This window comes from Pan troglodytes, chromosome 6, assembly GCF_028858775.2.
Source record: "Pan troglodytes isolate AG18354 chromosome 6, NHGRI_mPanTro3-v2.0_pri, whole genome shotgun sequence".
In the NCBI taxonomy this organism is placed as follows: Eukaryota; Metazoa; Chordata; class Mammalia; order Primates; family Hominidae; genus Pan; species Pan troglodytes.
In genome coordinates this window covers 170,297,811-170,320,975 of record NC_072404.2, presented here as the reverse complement: position 1 = coordinate 170,320,975, position 23,165 = coordinate 170,297,811, and the positions used below count along the sequence as shown (strand labels likewise).

The 23,165-nt window shown below is 48.1% G+C and overlaps 1 long non-coding RNA gene across 1 annotated transcript; it reads right to left on the bottom strand.

Annotated features, from left to right (window-relative positions):
• Nucleotides 1-16,407: 16,407 nt before the first annotated feature.
• Nucleotides 16,408-22,308, bottom strand: LOC134810598 (uncharacterized). The gene is made up of 3 exons (XR_010159078.1): nt 19,484-22,308; nt 16,672-18,679; nt 16,408-16,540 (listed from the first exon to the last, which is right to left on the bottom strand). It is a non-coding gene; the product is annotated as an uncharacterized LOC134810598 (long non-coding RNA).
• Nucleotides 22,309-23,165: the final 857 nt, after the last annotated feature.

Sequence of the window (23,165 nt, the reverse complement as noted above, 5' to 3'; positions counted from 1 at the left end):
AAAAATACAAACATTAGCTGGGCATGATGGTGCACATCTGTAATCCCAGCTACTTGGGAGGCTGAGGCAGGAGAATCGCTTGAACCCAGGAGACGGAGGTTGTAGTGAGCCAAGATCATGCCACTGCACTCCAGCCTGGGCGACAGAGTGACACTCTCTCTCAAAAAAAAAAAAAAAAAAAAAAAGGAAAAAAGAAAAGAAAAGCCCAAGACAATAAAAACGTGATTTGGTTTTGATGGGATGGGGTTTTTTGTTTTGTTTTTCCTGCACTTGCACCAATAGGTACAGTAGGATTACTGAGAGTTGGATTAGGAGACACCAGGGTGACAGCCAGGCACCACTAACCCCAGCAACTGTTTGAAAACCACAGTCTCTAATTTACAAGGCAAGACATACGGTTTGCCCACAGCAAGGAGTTTCAGCCACACTCTAGAGACTGCATATGATTGGGGTTGAGTGCACCTAATTTAGAGAATGTGTTTATTAAGAGTGTGAAAAATACTATGGGAATTTCATTGCATAAGTGTGAATAAAGAATTGAGATATGTTAGAAGTGGGAAATGCCCTGGAAGGTTGTCTTAAAAAGCTTGTTTGTTTTTAGTTACATAAGTAATTCATGCAGAAAAGCCAGAAAACACAGAGAAGTAAAAACAAGAAAATAGAACTCACCTATACTCCCCAAACTCAGGGCTGGTCATAGTTAGCATTTTGGCATATATACTACCAGGTTCTTTTGTGACATAATTATACATGTAAATTTATGTACCAGTTTTGATATGTAGAACCATATACTATACGGATTATTTTGTATCCTGTTCCTTAGCCTATCCCTTCCCCAAGAATTCAGGGAAAATATTATTCTGTGACAAGAAATATCTTCTCAACTGGGCACTGTGGCTCACACCTGTAATCCCAGCACTTTGGGAGGCCAAGGCGGGTGGATCACTTGAGGTCAGGAGTTCAAGACCTGCCTGGTCAACATGGTGAAACCCCGTCTCTACTAAAAATAAAAAAATTAGCCAGGCGTGGTGGTGGGTGCCTGTAATCCCAGCTACTCGGGATGCTGAGGCATGAGAATCACCTGAACCTGGGAGGTGGAGCTTGCAGTGAGCTGAGATTGTGCCACTGCACTCCAGCCCGGGTGACAGAGCAAGACTCTGTCTCAAAAAAAAAAAAAAAAAAAACCTTCTCAACAACATTTTTACTGGCTACATAAGGGTGTGTGTGTGTGTGTGTGTGTGTGTGTGACAGATTTGTTACCTATCTAATATTGTTGGGCATTAATAGACCATTTCATACTTTTCAGTATCGTAAACAAAGCTGCAACAAATATGTGTGCTAAGTGTGTACACATCTTTTATTCATTTTCCTTAGGATCAATTCCAGCACTGTCTTCTGATAAAATAACCTGGTTGCACAGTCAACCAAGTGTGGTGAAATTCTTTCTCATGTGTGATCCTCCAGCCTGGCTTCTGCCACTGGCATCAGATGCCCTGGGGGTGCTGCCTCTGGACAGGCTCTTCTACTTCCTCCGGTGGGCACGGGGTGCCATCAGTCATCAGCTCGGCGTCACCAGTCCCCTCGTCCATTGCTTGTGGGACAAATGGCTCTTGTTCTGCTTTCCATTCATAATGATTTCCTGTTTCCCTTTTTAATCAGAGCTCGCCTAAAACATCTTAAGCTGTGCTTTAACAAGAAACCCTTAAACTGTACTTTTAAGTATTCAATAGCAGTTTTTTTCCTTAGTGTGTTACTCTTACTAGAACATTCTATATGTATATAACAAAGGAACTGTGTGTACGACAGAGCTGAGAGAATTCGGCAAATCAGAACAAAATGACAACCCCTCCTCACCCCAGGCCATTGCGATCCAGAAGCAAATAATGGCAGGTAGGTTAACAGCAGTAAGTTTGGTTAAGGTTTATTATGTGAAGTTTTATCATTGCTCTGCTGCTGAATGGGTCGCATTGGAGGCTGACACCTGGCTCCAGGTAAAACAGGTTACACTGGAGGCTGTCTCCTCTTGCTTAGAAGTAGAGGTCATCTGTTCCTGCAGAGAAGTCACATGGCACCCACACACCCCAACTCCTAATGGTTCTCTCCCTTTGGGTGTGACCCCCTGGCCAGAGAACAGCAATGCCCCAGTGCGTGGGGAAGGGTGAGCCTGGTCTCTTTTCTTAACCCCTAATGTGTAGACATGTTTACACCCAACACTCTCGTATCTGAGGAGGAAATTACTCCAATACTTAATTATAACTACTAAGTTAACAATTTCAAAGATTTTACTTAGTGCAAAAAAGAAAGAAGAACTTCATTAGCCAGATTCAACTGTTATTTAGCAAAATTTAATACACAGTGAAAGCAAGCTAAATCTAGCCTCAATGAAGTGACCTATTCTGTTTATTAATAGCACTGTCTTACTTTAAAACTGCGAGTAACAAAAGCAAGCTGAACTAATTTTGTGTTGACACACTTTATTATCACTAGTATTGTGTGTTGAGATCACAGCGATGGCTATGACAAATAAGGTGATGAAATGTCATCCCATTCCACACCGAGTCTACAATTAAGGATCCAAGCATAAGAAACACTTGGAAAATTCTGTGTTCTCCAAAGTGGACGGGGGCATGGTTTAGTGTGCCAGACGCCAGAAGCCTACCTGTGGGCTGCTCCAAATGTGGTCCTGGTATGGAGGTCCAGGGTGTGGACCTTTTATCATTGCACTGCTGCTGAGTGAGTCGCATTAGAGGCTGACACCTGGCTCCAGGTAAAACAGGTTACACTGGAGGCTGTCTCCTCTCGCTTAGAAGTAGAGGTCATCTGTTCCTGCAGAGAAGTCACATGGCACCCACACACCCCAACTCCTAATGGTTCTCTCCCTGTGGGTGTGACCCTCTGGCCAGAGAAGGTCCACACCCTGTGGGGTCACTGAGAAGGCAGAACCTGGGGCCCACATCACCGAATGTCAGTAGTCTGGTGATTCGTGCATACATTAACCTTTGAGAGCTTTGCTTTCGATGGAACTTGATAAATATTCCTTGAAGATGCTGAATTTACCGCTCTTTGTCTTTTTTATGTAATGAGGAGCCAACTGCTGTCAAAAGAGGCTTGTTATCCTCAACAATGCTGAACAATTACTACATGTTTTTGGTAAATATGATGTTGTAGTAGGCACTTTCGAAAAAAAAGAGGAACACATTTTTTTTCCTTCCCAAATAGGCTGAGTTAAAATATTTAACTGGCCTCTTACACAGGGGAGGGAGATTTCAAAAAGCCTCTTCAAGAAAGAAGCCTTCATCTAATTCCTTTAAGTTAACGAAAGTCAGAAATTTAGAAACCAGCAGAAAGAGGTTTTGAAGGTGCAAGAAAGAGAGGATTACTGAGAGAATGCGGTGTCTTAGGATGGGTGGTATGGAGTCACAGGCTTCTCCAGACCGGAAAATAAAATAAAATAATAAAATAAAAGCCTGCAACATGGGGTGGGGTGGAGAAAAGTAGAGCAGCAGAGTAAGAAGTGGAGGAAATTCTTTGTCAGACAGCCCCATCAGACTGAGTCAGTGGTGAGAACCTTTGTCAAGGAAAAGGGAAGTGGCTGCTGTGATTAATTCAGCAGGCGTCACCAGAGATGGGGCTGGGGGTGGGGAGGGCTGCCACCCGCTGTGGGGGAGACCCTGAGGTGAACGCAGGCTTCTCCCCAGACCTGCACACGTCCCTGGAGATAAGAGTGGAGAAAGCTCATGTCTCTGGGAAAGATACAAATTCTTGTTTCAGGTCATGCAGACTCACAGCCAGCCCTGCTGGGCACCCAGTGTCCCCTGCTGGGAGCTCCACGCTCACTCCACAGTGCACGCATCTACACAGCAAGACCTCACTTGGCGTTGTCCATAGGTTCTTGGAAACTGTGACTTTAGGTGAAATGACGCATATCAAACATCAATTTCTCCGGAGGCTAATTGATATAAACAAGAGTTATATTCCTATGGTATAGTTCTGGCCACAAAAACATCACCAAAGAAGCACACTTCTAATATGAAACACTGAAATACATGTGAGCTCTACGTGCATTTAAGAAGGTAAGATCACCCTGTCTGGGAAGTGAGGAGCACCTCTGCCCGGCCCCTGCATTGTCTGGGATGCGAGGAGCGCCTCTGCCCAGCCGCTGTGCAACCCTCCAAGTGTGAAGTGACAGCCTTGTGTGTGATCTTTCTGCCCTCCCCAAGTTTGCATTTTCGACATTAAAGTTTACTTTTAAATTAAGTTTTAAATTGGAGAATATACATTTAAAGTAAAAAAAAAAAAAAGTAAGATCATTACCCAATTTCTGGTGAATCCATGAGTGACCAGGTCGTGGAGGGGCTGCGTTAAATCAAAAATAATGTTGGCCAAGCCAAAGCTCTGAAGTGCCTCCCCCTACCATGCGGTTTCAAAACAAACAAGAGCCAATTCTCAGCCCGCTGGGCCTTTCCTACTGCATCTGGTATTGTCCTGCATCTCTGTGTGAATACCGTATGCTTTACGAATTTTTATTTGACAAATTTGTATCCTTTCATTTTCCAACCTGCTTATTCCAGTTCAGGGTGGCAGGGGGCTGAGCCCATCCAGGCAGCTCAGGACCAAGGCAGGCAACCGTCCTGGAGAGGACGGCATCCCATGGCAGGGCACACTCACACTCACACTCACTCAGACGGGGACGCCCCAGTGAGCCTCACGTGCACAGCTTTGGGATGTAGGAGGAACCCGGGGTACCTGGAGGAAACCCACAGCACATGGGGAGGACATGCAGGCTCCACACAGACAGTGGCCCCTCTGGGGATCAATTTTTTTTTCTCATCCATGTTATAACTACATTATCACTAAATGATGTTGAATGAAGGACTTTAGTGAGAAGTGTGCCCTCGCCCATCTGTGACACTGCGGCTGGCTTTCCTAAGGGCTTGCTTATGAATCTGCTGTCTCTGGTCATTTCATCTTTCTGTGTGCAGGCAAGTTGCTGATTTTTATTTTCTGAAATAACTTCTAGAATCAGAGTGAGGTCCGTAGTACCTTGCTAGTGCACCCTGGCTTCAGATTAAAATGTATTGACTGCAAGAATGTAAGACCATTCCCTGGCTTTATAAATAATACTCTGTTTCAAATGTTTCTCTTACTGGACATGAACTTCAGAACCAGCTTGGGATCAACCACATCACGTTCAGAGACAAGCTTCCCAAATGCTGCGTGATGGGGAAGCTGACCGCCCTTTGCAACCATTCTTGACTGAGAGCCATGGGTGGGGCTCGCCGTGGGTGCTGTGAGAGCCGCAGCCTGGGCGGAGGCTTCCGGGGCTTCAGCTGCAAAGTGCTAGGAAGACTCAAAGGGTAGGGCCTGAAAGCCCCCCTGAGAGGCAGCAACACAAACCCAGGGGAGGGCTCTGTGCGGACTTATATACCCGTGCCTCTGCTTAATTCATCCAGAACCCCTATGGCTGTTTACATAGCAACAATAACACTTCATGCGGCTTATACGTATGTGGAGGTAACACATAGGCCACTAGGAAGGGGGACAGTGGTAGATGGACCTTTTTTAGGTGCAAAGTTCTTGGCTTTATGTGAAGTGAAGCAGTGTTAACTAAATAGGCTGGGGCAAGCTAAGGATGTATATTGCCATCACTAAAGCAACCACTGAAACAAAAGTGCAAAAGAAGATATAGATTATGATGGGGTGGTACAAAAGTGTTGGAAATAAACGGTGGTGATGGTTGCACAACATTGTGAATGCATGCAGTGCTACTGAATTATACAGTTTATCCACGGTTTTCACCATTTGGGAAGTTTTATGTCATATATGTTTTGACATGATAAAAGAAAAATTACAAAACATAGCTTAAAAAGCCGATAAATAGAAAGCCAATAGGTAAATAAAAATGGGATTGTAAAAGAATCAGTCAACTCAAAAGAAGGCAAAAAAGGAAGAAAACAGCAACAACAACAATGAAACTGAGGGACAAACAGAAAGCAAATCTCCGAATGGAAGAACCTGAGCCGTAAGGAAGATCACATTATATGCACTGGATTCCACTTTCCAAAGAGAAGGCAGAGATACTCAGAGTGGATAAAAATGCAAGACGCAGTGCTACGCAGAGAAGCTGAAAGAAAAGATGGAAAAGGCAAACCACGCAAACAGCAGTGGGAAGAAGGCTGGAGGGGCTTTGTGAATATCAGATAAGATCCCTGAAGACGGAGCGTTACCGGAGACAATGAGGGATGTTCATAATCATGAAACGGTGTGTTTACCAGGAAGACATAACAGACATAACAACCAACAATGTATGTAAGCCCAGTAACAGAGTTTCAGAGTCATGAAGCAAGGCTCAACAGCGATGAGGGAGAAGCAGGCAGACCCTGGGCCAACTTCCTCGGAGGGCTGCTGGGTGCACAGGGCTCGGGTGTTAGTACAGGGGTCCTAGTCGACACCCAGCTATGCACGCTCTGCAGAACTGTCTACAAACCAGGAGAAAACCCCTTTTCCCCTGCTGTGATCAGAAATCCTGACTTTAATTCCAGTTGCAGTGTGTGTGGCAGAATGTGGCCCGTGAGTCAGAGGTTCTGAGTTCCGGTTGTGACTTGGCCACTCAACTCGTGACCTGTAATAAGTCATACACTTCTTTGAACTACAGTTTCCTTAAAAGTCAGTAGACAGTTTAAAAAGTCATCAGATAATGTTTAGGACCATTTCCACCTCCAGGAATTGGATACTCATTCTGGGCTTTGGATATTTTAACCATTTTTACAAAAAGGTATGAGGTATACAGTTTTATTGCATAAAGTCTTTGAAGAATTATCTAAGTAAAACCATTTCCCTTGAAAGCATATTGAGGAAATTTGAATAAGGCTGGAAATATTTTCATAATCTTGTGCTTGCGTAGGAAACATACTAAGTCCTTTTGTGCGGAACTTAACATCTGTGGCAGCTAGATTCCCTCACTAGCTTACCTGGTCCCCACCCTCTTCGTGGAATTGTTGTAACCATAGAAAGCAGATCCAGGTACAAAGCACTGGCCCCCCCTTCACGAGCACCTTTGGGAAGTGGTTTCATCTCCAGTGCCTCAGTGCTCCCGTGATTGAGTAAAGGGAGAAAGGAGTCATCCCCAGCTCACAGAACGGTCCTGCCGCCCGGGGAGGCAGTGCCTGCAGACGGCCTGGAGACCCCGGAACCTGCTCGGCCCTCCCCTCCTGCTAGCTTTCTGCAGTTCCCCATCCTCCATTCTGCCTTCTCTCAAGGTAAAATTGTGGTTACAGCAATTAAAGGTCTTCAAACACAGCAGAGCAGATTTACTCGATCAGCTGTGATGGCTTTGCAGGCACCAGGTCCTTCAAGGCGAGGCTGGAGGGTGCGGACTGTCCTCCCTGCTGGGTTTCGAAGGCTTTCCTGTTCCTGTCCTCTCTGGTCATGACCTGTGGTGACTGCGTCAGGAGCATTTGTTTGGCTCAGCATTATTGATTTATCCTGCAGTATTCCTTTCCCGAACTGAGAGAGGTCCAACAGCAGCAAGTTAAAGAAAGTCAACCTTTTGGGATGGGGCCAAGGAGGCCCTCTTCCTAGAGATTTGGGCTTCACCGGCCGCTGCAAGTAGCCTGCAGTGTTGCCATTTTGGATGGCTGTGGGGCAGTACACTTGGAGGCAGGTGACTGTCTGCAATCCCCTCCGCTTCTTTTAACATGTGTTAAGATACGGTGGCATCTGCAAGTGGAAGCTGATGCTCAAACCGAATCGTGCCTTCACAGCCCCTGGGGCCTCGGTACCCAGATTCTGCAGGTGAGCAGGTCAGGAGTGGGGCCCAGGCTTCTGCATTTCCAGCAAGCTCCAAGGTGAGGCTGAAGCTGTGGGCCTGTGGACCCCACTTTGAGAAGTGGGCTTTAAGGAAACCCATGTCACAAATGACGCAACCTGCCTTGTGTGTTTTCTTTGTCTCCCATGAGAACGTGAGCACGATTTTAGTCAGCATAGACTTCTACGGAAAAACATTCATCCAGAAACATACATCATGCTGTCTCCTCTCCGCCTCCTCTCCCTTTTCCCTGGATCTCTTTCCTTCAGACGTTGGTAAGCCAGTTTGGGAGACAATTTTAAAAATCCTTATCTGTAATGTATTTCCTTGTGAACTGGGAAATCAGGAGAGCCCTTGAACCATGGAGCATCTGCATCATGTGACGTGCTTATGACAGAAGATAATCAAACACTCCGTCGGCACATTATTGGGCTAGACGCTGCATCCGATGCTCAGTTTCTGCTCTCAGGGAGCTCACTTAAAGGAATCGCTTCAGGAAACGCTTAGTGATCATAAGGCATTAAATATTAGGATAGATGTGTGCCCAGTTTCCTATGTACTGTGATATGTTACTAAGCAAAAATTTGATTTAATTAGCATTTATTAATTTAAAATTGTGTTTCTAGAAATGAGGCTCGAGAGAACTGCGACATTATCCATGGTGCAGCTCAACTGCCCTACCCTGGTCTCCTTGGAAGGAGACAGTTTTTCCCACTCATGGTTGCTACCACACTTTTTTTTTTTTTTTTTTTTTCAAGACAGGGTCTTAACTCTGTTGCCCGGGGTCGTAGTGCAGTGGCGCAATTTCGACTCACTGCAACCTCAACCTCCCAGGCTCAGGTCATCCTCCCACCTCAGCCTCCCCAGTAGCTGGGACTACAGGCGTGCATCACCACACCTGGCTAATTTTTGTATCCTTTGTAGTGACGGGGTTTTGCCATGGTGCCCAGGCTGGTTTCAAACTTCTGGGCTCAAGCAGTCTGCCCACCTCGGCCTCCCAAAATGCTTTGATTACAGGCGTGCGCCACTGAGCCTGGCCTGCTAGTACACTTCTTTTGATTCTTACGAGCTCATTAACTGGTATTAGTAATATTTGTGAACCTCCCTGCTGAACTATAAATCCTTTGAAGGCTGAATTTATGACCTAGTCATCTTTGGGTTGCCCACCATACCTGGCACAAAAAGGTGCTCAAAATTCCTCCTTCAATGATGCTCACTACTCCCTGGAGCTTGGAGTTGCTTTGCTCCAAACCAGCGTGAGGTGGGGCCAACTGGACCACAGGAATGGGAGACAGACAGGATTCCTCTTTCCCTTTCCATAGTCCTTCAGGCCCAGGATTTGAGGGCTGATGATGTGTTCATAGATCGACGCCCCAAATTTGAATGCTTTCTCAGTGGAGAGGTCTTTGACATGGTGGTGGTTGCAGGCAGGGAAGCATTGGTTGGCACAGATGGAGGCACATAGGACTCCAGGCGTGGGGTTTGATGCCAACAACACAGTGGTGTTTGGTGTCAGTGACTGCCTTGCAACACAGATGTTATTGACATTTTAACAAAGTGTTCTGTCTTCCTAACCTCAACTGAGAAAAGCAAAATACTGATTTATTTTCCAAAGCTTTGAGTGTTCCAGAACATATTTGCTGGCATAGGATCAACTTCTGTTGTCTTGATTCTATGTCGAGTGTCATCAATTTAAAAGCTCGTTTTCATTTAGAAGAAAGAAGGGAAAGACCAAGTGGAAAAACTCACTGTTCCACCTGAAGTGTTGTTTGGGAGGGAAAGCAAAAAAAAAGTTTCTCAATCTTTCTGGCACTTTTAGTTCTCAAAAATATTTTTTTCCTCCTTCTAGCCAGCTTGGGATTCTCTCCAGGGCTGAATCCATTCATGTGCTTTAAGAAATAATCTTAGCAGGAGTTTACATGTTTAAAAAGTAAACCTAGGAAACCTTTTTTTCTAATGAAATGCTAACTGACACCTGTTTCGTAAATGATCCACATACCCACATTTCCCAGCCCTCCTGCCACCATTTTATTTGTTTATTTTTTGTAGAGGCGGGTTTCTCACTATATTGCCCAGGCTGGTCTCAAACTCCTGGGCTCAAGTGATCCTTCCACCTCAGCCTCCTAAAGTGCTGGGATTACAGGTGTGAGCCACCGTGCCTGGCTGATCATTTTCTCAACTTGCCTTATGACCTCATCCAGACCCTCTTTCATGAATAAGGGAGGTGCAGCCTTTGGCCAGGGTTCCTTCTGCAAATATTTCTGCCCATTCTCAGGGAAGATGCACCTGTTCCAGGACCCCTCCCTGCTGCCGGCTGGGCTTGTCACCCTCAAAAGGCCTCTCACCCCACACCTCACCAAGCCCACCCCTGTCTTAACTCCTGAAAACACAGCACACCCAGGTTTTCACAGATAAGACATTTTTACTGAGAGTTTATGGGAAATTGAAAGGAATTACATTGTGAAAAAGAAAATATAAGCTGAGGAGTTTATGGGAAATTGAAAGGAATTACATTGTGAAAAAGAAAACATAAGCTGAGGAGTTTATGGGAAATTGAAAGGAATTACATTGTGAAAAAGAAAATATAAGCTGAGGAGTTTATGGGAAATTGAAAGGAATTACATTGCGAAAAAGAAAACATAAGCTGAGGAGCAAAAAAAAAAAAAAAAAGGCAAGACTTTGGGCATTCTCCCCCGGCCCTGGACCCTTGAAGCTCACCTGGCCTCTTTCCCCCAATCAATATGACACTGGACTGTGGTTTGAATGTGTCTCCCAAAGCTCATATGTTGGAAACCTAAGCCCCAGGGCAACGTTGTTGAGAGGTGGAACATTTAAGAGGTGATTAGGTCATAAGACGTTACCCTTGAGAATGGATTAATGTCCTCATCAAGAGAGTGGATTCAGCCCTGGGGGAGTGTGTATGCTACGTGGGAGTGAGTTCGTTATAAAAGCCAGTTCAGCTCCCTCTCTCCATCTGTCTCTTATGCCCTCTTGCCTTCTGCCTTCTGCCTTCTGCTCATGGGATGATGCAGCAAGAAGGCCCCCAAAAGTCATGAGACCCTCAGCCTTGGACTTCCCAGCCCTCAGAGCTGTAAGAAACAAATCTCTGTTTTTTATAAATTACCCAGTCCTAGATATTCTGTTAGAACAGCATAAAACAAACTATGACACACAGTCAGGGTGGGGGCAGCCTTCCACATCCTCAGGCAGAGCGGATCGGCCCCCGGAGCCTCCGTCTCTCCATTGCAGAGGGCAAGCTGAGCTTCAGCGTTGAGTAACCAAGGAACCATGCACGGTCCTCCTTGCTCCACCCCTGTCCATTCCCCACAAATGTCAGACTTTTTACAGTAGGAATTCTGCTTTAACAGTGATACCAGCTGAACCAGAAGCCAATGGCAGCTTGAAACAGCAGCTTGCTCCTGTATCTGAGGATTCTGTGGTCCCGAATCAGCACGTGTCACAGGTAGAGCCGAGCTAGGAAAGAGCTGCTCTGGTCAGAGGGGCGGGGTGACCAGAACGTGCACCATCCAGGCCTCCTCCAAGATACTCCAAGGACCTCAGCCCACTCCCTCGCAGCAGGGAGCAACCCCCTCCTCTGTTGTTGACCAGGTGCAAGTTTATATCATTTTTAACAAGCATTATTAATTGGCTCATGTTATTTTTCACAGCTAATCTTTAATCACATTTGTCAACATACTGTGCCTCACCCCTCACTTTGGGTTGTTGCTTATTTTGGTCAAATGCATCCTTTGTTATTTCAGAGAGCAGCCATAGGTGATAAACCCTCAGGGTTTTCAGACGTCTGAAAATCTTTCTAGACTTGCCATCACGTGCATGCGAATTCAGCTGCGTGCAACATTAGGGGCTTGTAGCTATTTCCCCTCACATCTCTGAATACATTATTTTGTCATCTTTTTGTTCCTATGGACAGGAATTCAGTCTAATTTTGTTCCTTTGTAGTAATCTATTTTTCTTCCTCTCATAGTGTTTAAGAAATCTTTTCATTTTGAGATAACTTTAGATTTACAGAAAAGTTGAAAAGATATGTCTTCAGTTTCCCCTGATGTTATCTTTTTTTTTTTTTTTTAGATAGGATCTAGCTCTATCACCGAGGCTGGAGTGCAGTAGCACAATCATGGCTCACTGCAGCCTCGACCTCCAAGACTCAGGTGATCCTCCTACCTCAGCCTCCTGAGTAGCTGAGACTACAGGTGCATGCCACCATGCTCAGCTAATTTTTAAAAGATTTTTTATAGAGATGAGGTCTCACTATATTGCCCAGGCTAGTCTTGAGCTCCTAGGCTCACGTGATCTTCCTAAAGTGCCGTGATGAGAGGCATGACCCACTGCGACATAGCACATTTGTTAAAACTATGAAGCCAATATTGGTGCATGCGGTCATCTGCACTCTAGGCTGTGTTTGGGTTGCCCGGATTTTTCTGTTCCAGGATTCCGTCCAGGAGAAGTCCTGTGTCTCCCTGGTCACTTCTGCTCTGGGGCAGGTGCTTGGGCTTCCCTTGTTTTTCAGGACCTTGGCAGTTTTCAGGAGGACAGGGCAGGTGTGTCATAGAATGTCCTGCAACTGGGAGTGTCTGACATTTCTCTCACCGTTAGACTGGGGTTGTGGGAGTTTTGAAAACTACAGAGGTGAGGTTCCCTCTCATCCCCCAGTATCCAGGGGTCCTGGTACCCACAAGATCAATCCCGGCTGAACCTGGCCTTTACCACTTGGGAAGGCAGCATTTGGCAGAGTCCCCACTGTGAACTGTAAAGTCACTACTGGCTTTTCCCGGACTCCATGATGTGGAAGGGACGCTCAGTCCTGCCCACACCCAAAATGGGGGCTCGCCTTGGCCTCCCAAAAGTGCTGGGGTTACACGTGGGAGCCGCGACACCTGGCCAACTTTTCCATTTGAATGAAGTATAACTTTATCATTTCCTTTGAGAGTGGGATCGATTGTTAATTCATTTTTTCTTTAAGACAGGAATGTATTCAATCTTGAAAAAGGTTTTACACCTCTTTACACTGAGATGTTTACCTTTTTGACCTTGTTACGTAAAGTAAGAAAAATAAGTTCATTCAAGAAAGGTTTAAATAAATCCATATCTTATAGAAAACTGAATATCTGGAGTGCAGCCTTAGCCTCCTTAATGACATCATATTCTTCTAAGAAATATCCCCTGGGACTCCCATCAAAGACAGAATGATGGTTTTGACCCAGTGTGACATTTGTTTTATTTTGTCCTTTTGATTTCTTACACTGTAAGTACATTCATAATCCATTGAGGGATAAGGACACTTACATACTTTGCTGAAAAAATAAATATCATGAAATTACCTTAAAATTATTTCTCTAATTGCTCTCTTCTATGATGATCATTGAAGGCCAATTCTGTTGCTATAAAAACTCTACTGATACATTATTCTCCATGTGTGTATTGGGGTTGATAATCAATGAGATCAAAAGTCAGGTTTATCAGTGGAAGAAACTGATAAGAAATTGTGGCTTCCTCTATTCCTTGTCACCCTGTGTTTTTCTGGCATTATTTACATTTACACCAAATCGTGCAGGTGGAACTCTTTTTTTGTGGTTGAGAAATACATTAAGTTGCTACAATTCAAGAAGTTTCTTCTGGGTTTGTCAGAACGGATGTTTTGCAATGACAAGAGAAAAGTTTTTCTTACCTGAATGATGAGTGGAAAATAGTGGCTGTTTATGTGGGACTGTACCTGGTGACACTCGACATTATGTTTAATTTCTTTATTTTTTATTTTTATTGTTGAGGCGGAGTTGTGCTCTTGTCATCCAGGCTGGAGTGCAATGTCACAATCTTGGCTCACTGCAACCTCCGCCTCCTGGATTCAAACGATTCTCCTGCCTCAGCCTCCTGAGTAGCTGAAAAGACAGGCACCCATCACTACGCCCAGCTAATTTTTGTATTTTTCGTAGAAATGGGGTTTCACCATGTTGGCCAGGCTGGTCTCGAGCTCCTGACCTCAGAAGATCCACCCACCTCGGCCTCTCGAAGTGCTGGGATTATAGGTATGAGTCACTGTGCTCGGCTTATGTTTAATTTCTATAGATGTGACACATTTGGGTGCCAGTGGTCCCACCTGCAGATCACGGGTCATTTGCATTTGCTGCCACCCCTACTGCAAAATGACCTCTGCTTTTGTTTCCCTGCCCTGCCCTTCACTCCTGGTGCCGTCACATGGAGACGTTTGGAGGAGACTGAGAGTGTGCTGTCGGCACGCATCGTCCGTGAAGCAATGGGGCAGAGTTCATCCCTTACTTCAACCTATGCATCGCTGTTTTGTGCATCGTCATAAAAACAACACATTCCAAATGCACTGTCATGGGCTTGGAAGGAAAATAATAAAGAAAACAAACCCCAAATGAAATTGCACAATGTCTAGAGTGTCTTCAGTGCGTTTTCTTCTGCCTTAAGAAACCAACCAAACAAAAGCGACCTACTTGAGACCATACAATGAGGCAGACACTGGATGTTTAGCTCCCAGCCCCTGACCCCCCTGCCGGCCTGGCAAGGTGAATCTTGGGGATATACAGACCTCCCAGCTGCCCTGGTTGCTGGGTGCAGGTGCAGGACCCAGACTCAGCCAACAGCACACACAGCCAGCTCTAAAGTGGAAGCTGGTGGCACAAGGCAAAAGGCCAGCATCCTTGGCTTCAGAGGTGGCTTCATCCCAGTGGGTCAGTGGCACTGGGCCCGTGTCCAGTCCTGACCTGTGCTGGCCCGGGAGCTGCAGTATTGCTGCCCCCCAGGCCCCTGGCTGGGCTCCTGGTCCTGCCGCTGCTCGGCCTCTCCCTCGTTTCTGACTCACGTCTGAGCTGGGTTCTCCAGCAGTTCTGTGAATTACTCCCAATATGAGATTTTCAATTAGTCTCATATTGGCTTAAATCTGCTGGAGTCAGTTTCTGTTGCTTGCAGCTAAGAACCTGCCTGATGTACATAACAGAGACAGTTTCAGGACCTGAACTTCTCGTTTAACTGCATGTCTTCATTAGCTTGGATTTTTCTCTCGTCAGAGCTTCCTCGTGTGAACACTTTGGTTCATTCTTCCTTACTATTTATCATTGCAAGCACATATATGGGCCTTGCTCTGTGCCAGGCACAACCCTAAATTCTCAGTGTATGTTAGCTCCACTCTGCACAATGCAACCGAGTGGGTTCTGTTATCATTGGCACTGTACAGACCACAAAACCGATACGCATTGTAAAAAGGGGCCCACTCGGAAAGGGGTGAGAAGAAAAACAACAGTTCCCTCCCCATTCTCTAACCCCACCTTTGTATCAAACCTAAAGTAGACATAATTTTACATCAGCCTCTTCCGGCAGAAAACAGAATGGATCCAATTCAGGCTTCCACTGCTAAGTGCAAACCCAGCACTTTGGGTTGAAACTCTTCTGGATGTAAAGTTTGGATTTCTTTCATAGGAAAGTTATGAATGAGGTCACAATGGAGCCAGCTCCAGTGTCTACTGCGGCTCCTGCCCCAGTTCCTGTTGGTGGAAGCTGTGATCTCAGCCTGGGTAGAAAGATGAGAGGCCAGGGCAGGGGGTGGTGGAGATGTCATGGGATGAGGCATCAGGAGACCAGGCTGGGTCTTGATCTGCTATCCTTGCTGTGTGACTATGGAGAGGCCCTTTTCCCCTCTGGCCGAGGTGCCTGTATTAGTCTGTTCTCACAATGTTAATAAAGACATACCCAAGACTGGGTAATTTATAAAGGAAAGAGGTTTAATTGACATGTCTGGAGAGGCCTCGCAATCATGGCAGAAGGCAAAGGAGGAGCAAAGTCACATCTTACATGGTGGCAGCAAGAGAGCGTGTGCAGGGGAACTCCCCTCTATAAAACCATTAGATCCCATAAGACTGATTCCCTACCATGAGAACGGTGTGAGGGGAACCAACCCCTTGATTCAATTATCTCCACCTGGCCCCACCCTTGACATGTGGGGGTTATTATAATTCAAGGTGAGATTTGGGTGGGGACCCAGCTAAACCATATCTGTGCCTTATTTCTCAAATGAAGAATTTGGACAGTTATCACTCGCTTGTTCCTGAGCAGACATGGTTTGAGCAGTTGCTATATGCCAGGAGCTCTTTGGGTCCTGGTCACACCTGCAGGGCCACGTGCTCCCAGTGCTCTCCCCTGCAGATGCCGCCCCCCGCCCCCTACAGTCCTTAGGATTAGCACCACCCAGTCCCGTGAGCAACCAAAAGCCGTTGGCAGCAGTGTCCAACACAGCCGGAACAACACGGAACCTTGCAGGGCCCAGGAGGCTCCCGGCAGAAAACGATGACCTCACGATGGGGGTGGGCGTGTCTAATTAAAAAGCCTGTTGTCACATGGTGAAACCCCATCTCTAATAAAAATACAAAAATTAGCCGGGTGTGGTGGCACGTGCCTGTAATCCCAGCTACTTGGAAGGCTGAGGCAGGAGAATCGCTTGAACTCGGAAAGTGGAGGTTGCAGTGAGCTGAAATCACGCCATTGCACTCCAGCCTGGAGAGGGAGCGAGACTGTCTCAAAAACAAACAAACAAACAAACAAAAAACCAAAACACCTGTCGTCATGTATCGTGTTTATCAATTCTAAGATGCATGCTGCTTCTCCTCCCGACATCTCTGCTAGGTTCCGTCTTCCTCTTAGGTTCCATTTTACTCTTGAAGGGACCTCATGGTTTAGTTGCCAGCATTTTTTTCTTCCCTGTTAGTGCATAAAACAATGGTACAGCTTATAGTTTACAGCATCTGAGAGGAGGTTGGATGTCAAACAAAATCAGGAAGCGAGGGAGAAGACCATCATTGTGGGCTGTGCTGATAGAAACGCCGTCAGACCTGCCCGAGATGCGGTGGTTCAGCCCATGCCAGGGAGAAGATGCCGCGTGGCCACGGAGGCAGAGATGGCGGAGAGGCAGCTGCAGCTGGGAAAGGGTTGCGGGAGCAAGTCTCGTCTCAAGACCGTCTGCTCCCCGAGGCTCCGTGGAGGAAGCGTGGCCCTGCTGGCGCCTTGGATTTGGAGTTCGGGCCTCCAGGACTGTGAGGACGCGCGTTTCAGTTGTGTTGAGCCTCCCATTCGTGGTTGGTTGTTACAGTGGCCCTGGGAAGCAAGTTCGCCTGCTAAGTGCAAAATCTGATGCAGACCCCGTGGGAGCACGGAGAGGCTCAACCCGCCTGCCTGCCAGCTTTGACCCTGCATGTACTCACGTGTGCCCAGCACACGTGTTCCTGGGACCTGCGTCTCCCAGTCCCTCCTACAGGGCCTACCCGTAAGGCCCTCTGTTGAGACCCATAGGATCCAGCATCGCCTTCCTAAGGGTTCTCTATCTCCACGGTGCCCCCAGAGCCCCTGCTGCTTAGTGGTTCAGTAGAACCATTGAGTAACACGGCTTTCCTTCCTATGCATAGCGCTCCGCCCAGGAGACTGGCCCTTCCAGGACAGAAGGCCCATCTTCCCAATGTTTTGGGGAGTTAGGGGAGGAGCTCAGGGTGGGGATAGGAAACCATCCAGGGCTTTCATCATAGAAGGTGGGCGGGATCTGCCCAGGTGCTGATCACACTGCGGGGCGCCCACCCTTTCTTTCCCAGCAGCTCTCTGGGTCCCGGCAAGGAAAGGAGGGCTTGCTTCAGTGGGTGGTTGAGGAGGATTGAACAAAGCAGGTTTATTATATAAAAAAAAAAAGGTGGGAGGGACTAAGGGATGCCAGCACAGGAAGAAGAAGCATCCAGGAGCTGTTCCCATCCCAGGCCAGATGTGGAGGGAGCTGTAGCCGTCACTCTGTGCTCAGCTCGAGCTGCCGTGGTCAGAGCAGGACCACCGGAAAGGAGTGCTGGCTTCCCGGAAAGGAGCACGTCCACGGCTGGCTCGGCCAGGGAGGGAGCTGGACACTAGCCTCATGTTTCTCCAACCTCCAGCTGCCCCTCCCAGCTTCTGCTGTGACTGAACCCACCTGGAGGCCAGAGGATAGGGAAGCCCATGGATGCCGGCCATAGAGGCCAGGGCCTTGGGGCACAGAGCCAGCGGAGGTGAGTGGACAGTGGAGCAGAGGGCAGTGGAGTGCATGCAGCCTCTGCCGTCACTAGGCAGTTTGCTTTCCTTCTGACACCTGCCAGTCACCTCACAGTTTCAACAGGGCTGCTGAACGCCAGGCATCAAGCACATGTTCCAGCCAGTGACAGGAGGGGAAGGCAGGGAGACAAAGGCCGCCAGCAGACCTCCACTTCCAACTCACGAGCCGGAAATGGGTCCATAGTTTTTCCTCTTAGGGCAATAGCATGGGAGGCCATTGATTCCCAGGGACGTTCCCAGTGTTAGGCCACCCACCAAGGGTCTAAGAAGCGAAAAGTCGATCAGTCCTGCTCAGAAGAAGTGGATGGTAAATAAACAATAAGGAAGTCTACGCACAGGAACCTAGGCTTGTGTTGTTGTATTAGACACCACAAACATAAGTGAAACAGAGAGCATTTGTGATCTTCAACTGCAGTCTGAGCTGGATTTTACAATGAGGAAGTTGTGATAAGTTGTCCTTGTTATTCCGCAGGATCTCGTAAGGAGGCCACTTGCATTCAGAATCTGTCAAAGGACCATTTTCAAAGCAGAGCTTAAAGCGGCATCACTAGCACGTCTCACACAACACAGAAGTCCTGGGGTCGAGGCCTGGGTGCAGTCTCTGCTCTCCGTGAATTCAGTCAACGAGGCTTTGCCTGTTCTTGCCGGTGCCCTGGGGAGATGCAGCGGAACGGGCTGCCTCTCCTCATTCTGTGGGAGCTCACAACCGTGTTTGGCACACGCAGGTCAGCCAGGGTGAAGGGTGAAGTGTGAGCAGGAGGAGGAACAAGCCGAGGGCTGCAAGAGGAAGAAGAGGGCGGTCACTGAAAGGGCCACGGAGCTGTGCCCCAAGGTCCTGTTGGTTCTCAGTTCAGGCACTGCTGGCAGCCAGGAGGGCTCACAGCCCTGGGGCACAGGGGCGAGGTAGCGGCAACTGCCTGGCAGGTGCCTTGGGTGGAGACGAGTGCCCCCATCTCAGTCATCATGACTTCTTTATTCATGAGCTCCAAATATTATTTTCCTGGCCAACCACAACTCCTGGTCAGGCTGGGGGTGGTCAACTTTCTTTTGCCTCATTTAAACGCACAGTGCTGCTCCCCAAGTCAACAACCTCTCTTCAGACTCTGCAGTGAGTTTAAGGGGCATGTATGCATGCGTGTGCGTAAGTGTATGCATGTTTATGCCTGTGCTCACACGTGTGTGCCTGTTTATAGGTGTGTGCATGCACATGTGGGTGTGTGCATGTGTGTCTATATGTGTATATACATGTGGGGGTGTGTGCATGTAATGCTTGTATATACCTATGTGTGCACACATGGCGTGTGTGTGTGCATGTGTGAATGGATGTGTCCTGGACCGAGACAATGATCATGCTTAAGTAGTTGTACCTGAGCACAGAGTGACTAGAATTGGGAGATTTCTACGATCCCAATTGTATTCTGACTTATGATCCTAACACTAACTCCCATCCAGGGAAGCTGAGAAGGAAACTCTGAAGTCAGTTGCATATCTAACCTCCCCCTACCCTGTGCCCCCACACCACTGCTGCATTCAAAGCTGCCTCACCATCTTCCCAGCCCACATGGCCTTCCTGGTTCTTACCTGTGAACCTGCTGTTTCTCTCTGCTCGAAAAGCCTCCAGAGTCACACAGAATGCATCTTTCTTCATGCAGCGTGAGGTTCTTGAATAGCCAAAATGCCCAAGCATGATGCAAAGCCCTTTTAAGAGTTATTTATCATTAAACCTCACATTGATCTTAAGAAACAGGAAGATACGGTTGAGGGTACAGGCTCAGAAAGGTTAAGTGATTTGCCCAAGGCCACATGAAGGACCTGAATCAAGGTTTTCTGGCTCCAAATTCAGAGCGTTCTGTTTTACTCTCCTAGTTTTATTGATCACGGTACTGCGCAAGACTTTGCAGGAGAGTTTGGTCATCTCCCATGATGCCAACTCCAGAAGATTAGGAGTGGGCCCCTGTGCGAACAGGAGGTTGTTCCGGGGTCCATGAGAGGCGGCGGTCACACTTCCTAACACACTCAGCTGACGCTGGTGCAAATAGGACAAAGGAGGGGCTCTCACCCCAAACATTCCAGTCAGGGGGACGGAACTTGGTGTAAGTGAGGGGATATGGGGGAAGCAGGGAGCCCAACCTTGCCAGGAGAGCTCAGAAGAGTTCTCATGGTGTGTGTGTGTGTGTGTGTGTGTGTGTGAGAGAGAGAGGGAGAAGAAAGTTGAAGAGTGAAAGCCCATAGTTGCTTAAGGCAGGAGAACTGATGGGTGCACTTTGCTATTATTTGCTACACTCTGGGAAAGTATTTTATTCTTAGCCCATGTCTCTTCCCAGCGTGCACACACTCACACTCACACGCTCACACACTAACAGACACACACACTCAGACATACTCCCACACTAACACTCAGACACATACTAACACTCACACACCCACTCACACTCACACACACTCCCACACACTAACACTGAGACACACACACTAACCCTCAGACACACACACACTAACTCTCAGACACATACACAGTCACACATACTCAGACACATACACTCAGACACATGCTAACACGCAGACACACTCACACTAACACTCAGACACACATACACAGTCACATATACTCATACTTAGACACACATACTTACACTCAGACACACAAACTCCCACGCACTCACACACACACTAACACTCAGACACACATACACAGTCACACATACACTCAGACACACACACACTAACAGTCATACTCCCACACACTCACACACTTGCTCACTTGTACCCACTTCCCTCCCTGCTCTCGCCTGCCTGGTTGAGGGGTCCACAGCCACGCAAGACCACCCCACGCCACTGCGGGGCGCCAGGCATCAGGTCAGCTTTCCGAGCCCTGAGTGGGGTCCGGTCCTCTCCCCTCGGGCTTTTTGGTTTTGGTCTTAGAAATGTTCAGGGGGTCATGGGGGTCATCCTGTACCCTCCTCCTGGTCTGTTCACCAAGCTCAAGAGGGAAGACAAGTGATCAGAAATCCGCAAACAGTGAGCAACAGCGGGAAAGGACTCGCCAGGAAGGAGGCGGCCAAGAAAGAGCAGTGAGTGGAGAGGCAACACGTGCCAGGGCGCACCCCGAGGGGAGGGTGCACCCTCCAGCGAAGGCTGCACCCAGAGGGAAGGGCTCACCCAGAGGGAAGGGCTCACCCCGAGGGAAGGGCTCACCCCGAGGGGAGGGCTCACCCTTGAGTGAAGGCTGCACCCCGAGGGAAGGGTTCACCCCGAGGGAAGGGCTCACCCTTGAGTGAAGGCCGCACCCCGAGGGAAGGGTTCACCCCAAGGGAAGGGCTCACCCTGAGCGAAGGCTGCACCCAGAGGGAAGTGCTCACCCTGAGGGAAGGGCGCACCCCAAGGGAAAGGTTCACCCTGAGGGAAGGGCTCACCCCTAGGGAAGGGCGCACCCTGTGGGAAGGGCGCACCCTGAGGGAAAGGCTCAACCCGAGGGAAGGGCTCACCCCGAGCAAAGGCTGCACCCAGAGGGAAGTGCTCACCCCGAGGTAAGGGTGCACCCCAAGGGAAAGGTTCACCCCGAGGGAAGGGCTCACCCCTAGGGAAGGGCTCACCCCGAGGGAAGGGCGTGGCTGTGTGGCCCAGTCACAACCTTGATTAGAGGCTCCTCATCTGGACCTCTGCAAAGAAGTGGGGGCCGACAGCAAGCATTTTATTTCATTTTTGGTTTTTGTTTGCTTGTTTTGAGACAGGGTCCTTCTCTGCTGCCCAGGCTGGAGTGCAGTGGTGCAATCTTGGTTCACTGCAGTTTCAACTTCCCAGCTTCAAGCAATCCACCCACCTCAGCCTCCCAAGTAGCTGGGACCAGAGGCATGTGCCACCATGTTCAGCTAATTTTTTAAATTTTTTGTGGAGACAGGGTTTCATCATGTTGCTCAGACTGGTTTTGAACTCCTGACCTCAAGCTGTCCGCCTGCCTCAGCCTCCCAAAGTGCTGGGATTAGAGGTGTGAGCCACCGCACCCAGCTAAATTGTAAACATTTTCAGTGTGAAGGGATTAGTTTACGTTAAAGATGTTTCCTATGGTTGGCGATTTTGGAGGGTGATTTGGGCTAAGGCTGATGGGAAGGGGAGGGCCGTGAAAGTGGCACCCCCATTGACAGACGGTGTTGGCAGGCTGGTCTGCAGGTCTTCCGGTCTCTGTCAAACATCCACAGACAAGACAGAGCAACATGGAGAGGTCCAGGCCCACATGGAGATGCATTTATCTAGCATTTTCTCCTTAAGCAGAAAAGATGAGCTTGAAAAAAAAAAAAAAAACCAGCACGACATTGACCTTGAAATTCCATCATTATTGTAATTGATCACAAGTCAGCTGATCACTAGGCAACTCCGCTTTCATCACCGACTGTGCAAGGCCAGGAAATCCACACGTGCCCTCCTTGTGTGGTAGATGGCCGCCAAGATCGCATTCTTTAGATCACGCCGAAAAATCTCTGCTGACATTTTCATGTCAACCAGGAGTATGTGCTGATGGAGGAAAGAACCACTTAAGGTTCTCAGTGGGAGGTGGCTGAACACAGCTCTGGGTAATTGAAGCAGAAAAGGAATTGTTAAAAGAATATTTAAATATTCCTTTAAATTATTAAAGGGATTATTAAAATAATTATATATTGTCTAGCTCAAGGAATGGAGGTGGCGTGGGGAGGAGAACGAGTTTCCCAGCCTACCACAGGGAGAAAGGTGCTGGGAAAAAGGACACTGGGATCCACTCAGGGAAGTCTCTACCACCAGCACTACTGGCTGCACACACAGAAGGGACCTCAGGCTAGAGGCTGGAGGCTGCCGCTAGACCAGCTGACACCTCTGCCCATGGGAACGGCGTGGCCATCCAGGGTGGTGTCTGAGCCGTCTGAGTTCTGGGAGTCACTAGCTTCCCGGCAGGGTGGGCTTGCAGCTAGGCTCATGGGTGCGAGTGCCCCTGTGGGCAAAGCGAGTGCCGGCCTCTGCACTTTCTGAATGTAGTGTAGCTACGTTCAGATCCTGTGTCACGAGTTGGAGGATTCACCAAACACTGGGAAGGATTTCAGATGCCTGGTGGCCAAAAAAAGGATGGCAACGTCCGCTGTGGCAGAAAAGCTCTCTGGAAGTCCAGGAACCACTGCTGGAAAGCTGCTGTTTAGGAGCTGGGTCAGTGCAAGAATGAGAGGGTGCCCTGTGTGGCTGCAGGTGACACATTCAGGGCACAGCCAGGGAACACAGTCCAGCCAGATCAAATGGCCTG